The sequence below is a fragment of the Erpetoichthys calabaricus genome, assembly GCF_900747795.2.
Source record: "Erpetoichthys calabaricus chromosome 1 unlocalized genomic scaffold, fErpCal1.3 SUPER_1_unloc_15, whole genome shotgun sequence".
Lineage (NCBI taxonomy): Eukaryota > Metazoa > Chordata > Cladistia > Polypteriformes > Polypteridae > Erpetoichthys > Erpetoichthys calabaricus.
The window spans coordinates 138,249-147,935 of NW_026261580.1; the positions used below are offsets into that span (position 1 = coordinate 138,249).

Here is a 9,687-nt window from a genome sequence, read left to right on the forward strand (position 1 = left end):
ATCAAGCGAATCTTAAGGATGTATTCCCCAGATTTTATCAGCATGTACATTGTAAAGCCAGAGGGGAGAACACCTTAATGCACGTCTATACAAACATAAAAGATGTCTATAAGGTCATTCCTCGCCCCCACCTCGGCAAATCTGATCATCTCTCTTTGTTTCTTGTTCCAGCGCACAAAGTCCTTATCAGCAGTACTAATCCAATTAGCAAAACTGTTAAAGTTTGGCCTGAAATGGCCATTTGCCAACTCCAGGACTGCTTTGAACAAATAGACTGGAATTTATTTTTTCATCAGACAGACTTAGAGACATATACTGTACTTCATCTGTGCTGTCATATATTACTTACTGTGTGGACAATGTCACTGTCAACAAAAGGATTAAGGTCTATCCAAATGAGAACCATGGATGAATAGTGAAGTCAAACAGCTGCTCAGGGAAAGGGACAAAGCCTTTAAATTAGGAGACACCTCCACCTATAGAGCTGCCAGAGCCAACCTCAAGAAGTGCATCAAGTCTGCTAAACTAATGTACAAACAACGGATTGAGGAGGACTTTGACAGTAACTCAGACTCACAGAGGACGTGGCAAGGCATCCGATTAATCATGGATTACAAAAAGAAAAATGACGTACAATACACACTGGCCAATAACAATGCCAACCTAGCAGAGGAACTTAACAGTTTCTTTGTACGGTTTGACAAGGACAATAACCAGCCTCCAGTCAGCTTCGAGCTGACCGGAGACTCACAGCCTTTGGTCATACACATACATGACGTGCGGTGGGCACTCGAAAATGTCAATACAAGGAAGGCAGCAGGTCCTGATAATGTGCAAGGACGTGTGCTCCAGGCCTGCGCTGACCAATTAGCGGAGGTATTTACACACATATTCAACCTCTCTCTCTCCTCAGGTGTAGTCCCGTTGTGCCTGAAATCCACAACCATTGTACCTGTTCCCAAAAACCCGAGGATAACCTGTCTTAATGACTATCGACCAGTTGCTCTCACCCCTGTCATCGCAAAGTGCTTTGAACGACTGGTGATCACCCACATCAAAGCCTCCATCCCAACTGATCTAGATCAACAGCAGTTTGCCTATCGGTCCAACAGATCAACTGAGGACACCATCTGTGTGGCTCTACATGCTGCCCTCTTGCACCTGGAAAAGCCCAACACCTGTGTTAGGATGCTCTTCATTGACAGCAGCTCTGCATTTAATACCATCACACCTAACCAGCTGATCCAACAACTCTATGCACTAGGACTTGCTCCGTCTATATGCAACTGGTTACTGGATTTTCTCACCAACCGCCCCCAGTCTGTCAGGGCGAGCAAACACACATCCTCCACCGTTACCCTGAGCACTGGTGTGCCACAAGGATGTGTACTAAGTCCCCTTCTCTATGCACTCTTCACCTATGACTGTCAACCCATCCACCAATCAAACATTATTGTTAAATTTGCGGATGATACGACTGTCATTGGGCTTGAAACAGGCAACCATGAAGCTGCATATATGGAAGATGTTCAGAATCTGACTGCATGGTGCAACTCCAACAACCTGGTCTTAAATACCAGAAAAGTTATTGTGGACTTTCGGACCACTAAAAAGTCCAATCACAGTCTGATAACAATCAATGCAGATGCTGTGGAGAGAGTTTCCAGCTTTAAGTTTCTAGGAGTCACCATCTCAGAGGACCTGTCCTGGGCTGACAACAACTTGGCTATAATAGGCAAAGCACAACAACGCCTCTATTTTCTCAGGAAGCTAAGGAGAGCTGACCTCCCCCAGAAGCTGCTGGTTAATTTCTATAGATGCACTATACAGTAGAGAGCATCTTAACTAACTGCATGATGGCCTGCAGGTACAACAGCTGCACCAAGGCTGCTAAAGAAGCCCTGCAGCGTGTCGTAAAAACAGCAGAGGCTGGGACTGAACTGCCATCACTCGAACTCTCATATTCACACTCGCTGTGTGAGAAGGGCCAAAAACATTCTCAAGGACAAAACTCATCCTGGAAATTCTGTTTGAGCTCCTCCTGTCAGGCAGACGCTTTAGGTCAATCCGTGTTCGCACAAACAGACTAAAAAAGAGCTTTTTCTCATCTGCCATAAACTTTCTGAACTCTGAATCTCCTCAGTCTGAGACCATTTTTAATTGAACATGTGCAATAAGCTATATTGGTAATGTGCAATATACTAATGTAATACAATATACTGTAGAATATGTAATGTACTGTTCATTAACAGGTGCAATAACAATTTATGCTGCTGTACTTTGAGCAATAATAATAATTTGCTCTGGTTACTTGATCACTTAACACTGTATGACAAATTTGGAATTATTTGACTTTTCTTTACATGCACCTTGGGGCTGAAACAAAAAGTAATTTTGTTGTGTTACACAATGACAATAAAGTGCTTGATCTTGAGAATGGTGGTCTTAAAAATTAGGGTTTTGTGTGCTCTAACTGATTTATTAAATGGCAATTATTTCTGCTTCCAGCAATTCCACACAAGATAGGAAAGAGCAAGGACTTTTCTCCCCCACCCTTCTTTTCCATTACTGAAGCATATGAAAATGTTGACTGAATTATTTATGCCAGTACAATTAATAGTATAACATTTACTTTACTATTCCTAAAATTTAGGCAATGAATGGCTTCATAGAGTTGCTTTTGTGGAGTGTCACTTTTTGACTGTTTTCCTTGTTCTTCAAAGATCAGTTTCATCTGTGGCGTTAGGTAGCATTCACTGAATTTGCAGGTCAGCATATTTATGGTTATGTTTAGTTGTAGCAAACTGTAATGTATTTAAATTGTTGAAATGCTACACAATTGATTAGCAGAAATGCATAATACTTGATAATCTGTATTGCAGTGCCTAGTAGCATGGAAAATGTGGTTCTCACCAAGGCACAGCCCTGTCAGGTACTGTGTGTACTGAAATGATTCTTAACGGCTCAAACACAGCAAATGCCTTAAAGGTAAGGACTTTCTTTTTCCTTTTCACTATCATTCAGTCTAGAATGGAGTGATTGTTTACTTCAGGTAAACACTTTAAATTACGTGTAACCTTTTACATGTAGCATTTCTATGGCAATATGTTTAGGTGAGTGTTTTAGTAGTTTTTAAAGAATAATTACTACATTGATAACAATTAAATTACATATTATTTGAAATGATGAATTTGGCCTTCACAAGTGACTACATTGTGGTAATTGGACTATTTTTGTCTTTCAGGTACTCACTTCAGTACAATTCCTGTAGACGTACAGATTGAATTGAAATGGGTCTTACAGCAATGTATTAGTAAATAAAAATGAATGCTTTTTTCACTTGAGAGCACTTAGTGATTTTGAATTATTTGTGCACTTTCTGAATGGTTTCTAACTAGAGACATGACATTCCCTTGAAGATGAACTGCTATGGTTGTACACTGGAGTTTATTTTTCACTCTACCTTATGCAAGCAGGCAGTAGAGACCAAGGTTATTATAGTTTTGCCTTTTTACATTAGTTTTTATTTCTATATTTTTTCTGACCTTACTTGGAAATTCAGTTTAGTTTTAGTTTTCCTTAATCATGTATTTTTAGTTTAGTTTTTATTTCACAAAGACATTTCTGTTTTATTTTTATATCTATTAGTTTCAGTTTTAATTTTAGTAATTATGGTATGGAGCTCCAACGGAGTTTAGTTTTGTGTCACAATCACACAGAACAGTACACTTAACGGATATGGATAGGAGTTTAATGTTAGTAGAAGCTTACTACACTACTTGGTTTACTATCTGGTTTTGTTTTTGTCTGATAAAGAAAAGCATAATCAAAACCAGATACTGAATATGAACAATTTTACAATTTTTTAAATATTTTCTATGTCATTTGTGCTGAACAAATCTGTGCTGACTGTTGGCACTGTTTATCTTTTTCTTTTATTGCCCAAACTTGGACAAATTGTAATGAAATTTAGGTGAATGTTAAGGTTTGTGGGTTTTTTACTCAAAATGTCTACAGCACACAACATATCTCACTCCAAGACAATGTGCTTAAAATGAATGCCTTCAATATTTCATTCAAAAATCTCCCATACTGGGCTTTGTTATTTTCTACCAGTCATACTGATCTCTGATTCCACCTCAGGCACATACAATTTGTAGACAGAATTTTGCCACCTGCAGGCCTGAAAATATATTTAACCCTTTAACCGCCAACTCCCTAAATATTCCCCAAGCCAGGCGAAATCTGAACAATTTTTGTTGTTTTACTTTTTTACATTTTTTTTACATTTTTTACATTTATTCAAGCAGTATTGACCACTAAATGTTGTGCAAGTTGCCAGTGTATACACGAAATCTATAAATGTAACCTGAATTCTCAGCTAAGCAAAACATCTTGATACCAAACCGTGCCCTTTTCATGGTAGATACTGTCGAAACTGTAAGCGGCCCTTCCACGACAATAAACTTTCATCAACTGCAACTGACGGTCCTGGCATGTAGGGCAACTGAAATGCTTCAAATAAATGATCAATCAAAGGACGTAGCTTGAACAAGTGTCGCGGTTTGGATCTTTCTTATCTGGCTCGTTTCTGTTGTCATTCAAATGAAAGAATTTCAGCAGCAAAGAGAATCGGTTACGTGTCATGACAGCTGCAAAAATAGGTGTTGCATACATAGGATCTGTAGACCAGTACATCTCAATATCTGGTTTTCTGATTATTCCCATCAACATCAAAATCCCAATGAATTTTTTCATTTCGTTTTCATCAGTGTCAAACCAAGCACGAACACGGGAATGTGGAGGTAAATTGGGATTTTTCTCAATAAACTGTGCTGCATACAGATTTGTCTGATGAACAAAATGTCTAATCAAATCAGGTGACACAAACAGCTCATAAAACTGCTCAGCAGTGTAATTGTTACATCAACAATAAAGCCACACGTTCCCTCAAACGAATGCAGAAAAGGTAGTTCACCACGGGCAGCAGCCCAGCTGAGATGCTGGGGATACACCCACTCAGCGCCGTCATCCGATGCGTCTTCATTCACAATATCATGCAGCGCACGTTGCTGCTCATCACTGTCACTAAAATCTTCTTCAGAACTGCTACAATCATGATCAGAACTGTCCAAAATCGCCTGCAAAGCCTCACTTGAAGTCAGTTTTACGTTTCGCCATATTCACAGCTGTTACATGCGAATCACGTCACATGACCGGCCAAAACAACCACAGACTTGTCGAAATACAACGTAGTAATAATACCCACGCCAAACCGGCAGTTATACTACTTGCCAGGCATTCATATAACCACAGGCAAATGTGCCGGATAATTCCGGCAGTATGGCGTTAGCATTAAAACAGCGGTGCCGGATATATCCGGCAGAGGGCGGTGAAGGGGTTAAAAAATCAGAAAATAGATTCTACTGTGTTCTGACAGGTGTGACCATGAAAAACACAGGGACTTAGGAAGAAAAGGACTCTTAGACTTGAATCGGTGTGCAGACCCCACCTAGTTGTATTGAGGGAAACAAAGAAAAACAAGCATGTAGTGTGAAGGTTAGGGGTGGTGAGACTTGAATAGCCCATGTATAAGAATGGTAAACCCTGAATGAGCAGAGTAAGAGCAGGTAATAAGAGTACAGACGGGCACAAAATGACAGAGATAGCATCTGAGATTAAGAACAATATATACATTATCTAAATCTGTTTATCCAGAGTAGGATCACAGGAATCCTGAAGCCTACCCAAGCAGGTTTGGATGTAAGGCAGGAAAAATCCCTGGTATGCAATATGTACGATATGCCTGATGTTAAGAACAAAAAGAATACGATGATTTCAACTATGTATTTTGAGAGAGAGAGAGAAAAACATTGAGAAAAGGGGGACAAATATTTTAAAATATAATTCTGTTAATGGATTATTTTCACACTATCAGGTATTTTGAGTTGTGAATATGAACTAAAAAAGATTAAAAAAAAATACAGAATAAATACAAAAAACACATTAGTATGTTTAGGTTTTCATCACTTCGCAGACTCTCTTCACCTACTTACTTTTGTTTGTATCGCTTCATTGTTAAACAATATTTTTAAAGCAAAAGGGATTGGTCAGTAACAATACGCTGATCTTGTATGATATCCTAGTCAGTCTCTCGATCAGTGTAGTTTTATTTTCAAATATCGTAAGTGATCTCCCCTTGACTTTCTTGTATACTCAGATATGGGGATGGATATTTGAGAAGTAAACCACAACACAATGCTTATATTTTATATTATGCACATCAAAGAACCATCAACATCAAATCAAATTAAATTAATAATATATTGAACAATTATTATAAAAGTAAAGTTGAATAAATCGGACTCTGCAGCTGCATGAATAATAAAAAAAATTGAGTACAGGTGCTGGTCATAAAATTAGAATATCATGACAAAGTTGATTTATTTCAGTAATTCCATTCAAAAAGTGAAACTTGTATATTAGATTCATTCATTACACACAGACTGATGTATTTCAAATGTTTATTTCTTTTAATGTTGATGATTATAACTGACAACTAATGAAAGTCCCAAATTCAGTATCTCGGAAAATTAGAAAATCATTAAGACCAATGCAAAAAAAGGATTTTTAGAAATGTTGGCCAACTGAAAGGTATGAACATGAAAAGTATGAGCATGTACAGCACTCAATATTTAGTTGGGGCTCCTTTGGCCTGGATTACTGCAGCAATGCGGCGTGGCATGGAGTCGATCAGTCTGTGGCACTGCTCAGGTGTTATGAGAGCCCATGTTGCTCTGATAGTGGCCTTCAGCTCTTCTGAATTGTTGTGTCTGGCGTATTGCATCTTCCCCTTCACAATACCCCATAGATTTTGTATGAGGTTAAGGTCAGGCGAGTTTGCTGGCCAATCAAGAACAGGGATACCATGGTCCTTAAACCAGGTACTGGTAGCTTTGGCACTGTCTGCAGGTGCCAGGTCCTGTTGGAAAATTAAATCTGCATCTCCATAAAGTTCATCAGCAGCAGGAAGCATGAAGTGCTCTAAAACTTCCTGGTAGACGGTTGTGTTGACCTTGGACCTCAGAAAACACAATGGACCAACACCAGCAGATGACATGGCACCCCAAACCATCACTGACTGTGGAAACTTTACACTGGACCTCACACAACGTGGATTCTGTGCCTCTCCTCTCTTCCTCCAGACTCTGTGGCCTTGATTTCCAAAGGAAATGCAAAATTTACTTTCATCAGAAAGCAGCAGTCCAGTCCTTTTTGTCTTTAGCCCAGGCGAGACGCTTCTGATGCTGTCTCTTGTTCAAGAGTGGCTTGACACAAGGAATGCGACAGCTGAAACCCATGTCTTGCATACGTCTGTGTGTGGTGGTTCTTGAAGCACTGACTCCAGCTGCAGTCCACTCTTTGTGAATCTCCCCCACATTTTTGAATGGGTTTTATTTCACAATCCTCTCCAGGGTGCGGTTATCCCTATTGCTTGTACACTTTTTTCTACCACATCTTGTCCTTCCCTTCGCCTCTCTATTAATGTGCTTGGACACAGAGCTCTGTGAACAGCCAGCCTCTTTAGCAATGACCTTTTGTGTCTTGCCCTCCTTGTGCAAGGTGTCAATGGTCGTCTTTTGGACAACTGTCAAGTCAGCAGTCTTCCCCATGATTGTGTAGCCCACAGAACTAGACTGAGAGACCATTTAAAGGCTTTTGCAGGTGTTTGGAGTTAATTAGCTGATTAGAGTGTGGCACCAGGTGTCTTCAATAGTGAACCTTTTCACAATATTCTAATTTTCCGAGATACTGAATTTGGGACTTTCATTAGTTGTCAGTTATAATCATCAAAATTAAAAGAAATAAACATTTGATTAAACATCAGTCTGTGTGTAATGAATGAATCTAATATACAGGTATCACTTTTTGAATGGAATTACTGAAATAAATCAACTTTGTCATGATATTCTAATTTTATGACCAGCACCTGTATATGTTCAGGTAACGCACCACTTCCAGTTGATGGATTTGGCCCAAAAGTTAACACAGATCTACAATTTTGTTGTAACAACCACATGCCAAATTTCATCCATCTATCTCATTGCGTTTTTGAGTTATGTTTGCACACACACATGCACACACAAACACACACACAAATAATTCCAAAGCACAGTATTTTTGGACTCAGGGAGGTCTATAACATCAAGATTCAACAAAATCAGTCAAATATTTTCATAATTACTATACTAAAGTAAAGTAAAAGAAGTATATACTAAAGTAAAATCAATTTCTCCTGTGTAAAGTGGCAGGTGAATTACTGTCAACAAAAAGCAGTCACCTGAGAAAAAAACTGAAACATTACTCACTCATGATTTTTCTGTCCATATGATAAAGGTTTTGTTGACCAGCACATTTGGATTTCAGCCGTTTAAATTACATCCTGATATACAACAAGTACAAAGAAAGGTGACATGTAAATCGCTTTCTATTTCACACGCTTTATGCGTGTATTCAGCTTGCTCTGTCACCACAAATGCTGTGTGAACATCCGCCCTCTGTCACCAACCGCCGTTCGCTCGATGAATACGTGCAGGCAGCTCGTGGTGGATGAATTTCTGCTCTAGAGTTAAAAGTTTCAAGGGTTAAAGACCACGGCAAGAATATTCATTCAAAAACGAAAACTAAAAATATTTTAGTAAATTATTATTTTATTTCAGTTAGTCTTTCCAGCTACTTTAATAGTTTCGTTTAGTTTCAGTTTTTCATTTCGGTTTTGTTAATTATTTTATTTCAATTTACGAAAATGTTTTTTAAATAATAGTTTCAGTTTTGATTTTAGTTTTCGTTAACTATAATTACCTTGGTAAAGACAAAAAGCAAGAGAAATCAATCGAGCTAAGCATTCCTATGATGATTGAAGTGCTAATAAAGTACTTAGCAGAATTTTTTTTTTTTTTTTTCATAAAAAAGTCTTCATTGATCCCAAATATCTTGACTGCTTGTGACTGGCTGGATGCCAACAAAGACCGACTTGTTGGGACAGTCCTCCAGCCAAGAATTCTGGAAATGGACGAGGATGAAGTTACGTACACAATTGAAAAATTAGAACAAAGGCGAGATGATGAAGATACTGAAGAAGTCATGTCTACCTTGTTATTTATTTTTGACTGCATGAAGGACATGAACTTTTTTTCTTGATGAGATACGGGGTAAAACAAACATTCCCATCAGTTGCTGCTGTTCTACAAATTAGATTTTTGTGTTTTATTTTATTTTTTTTTGTTCAGCCTTCAACATTTCAAAGGAACTACATGTGGCAGAAAGCCTACAGTGATGTCATTTTGTTCAGTGGATTTGATCAGCGATTCACGGTAAAGAAAAGTGGGGGTGGGCTGGTTTTCTGACCTGGTTCAATAGTTCCTTGTCTACTGAAATGACCAATGCAATGGATGGAGGAAGGACACGGATGGATGTCCTAACTGGGATTGTGTGCTTTATTTCTTAAAAATAAATTCATATTTAAACCTGGATCTTATGTGTGTGTGTTTGGTTGTGTCAAGGGTTTGGGGGATAAAATGCCCCCCATAGGTTACACTCCCCTATGTGGTAGTTCTAACAATGACCTTTGTGTTTTGATACATCACTTTAATTTTCAAGACCAAGACTGTTGGCTTGCAAGTTCAA

The 9,687-nt window shown here is 38.6% G+C and overlaps 1 long non-coding RNA gene across 1 annotated transcript; it reads left to right on the forward strand.

Moving 5' to 3' along the window:
- Positions 1-3,015: 3,015 nt before the first annotated feature.
- On the forward strand, positions 3,016-9,106 carry LOC127526343 (uncharacterized). The gene is made up of 2 exons (XR_007933947.1): positions 3,016-3,052; positions 8,974-9,106. It is a non-coding gene; the product is annotated as an uncharacterized LOC127526343 (long non-coding RNA).
- Positions 9,107-9,687: the final 581 nt, after the last annotated feature.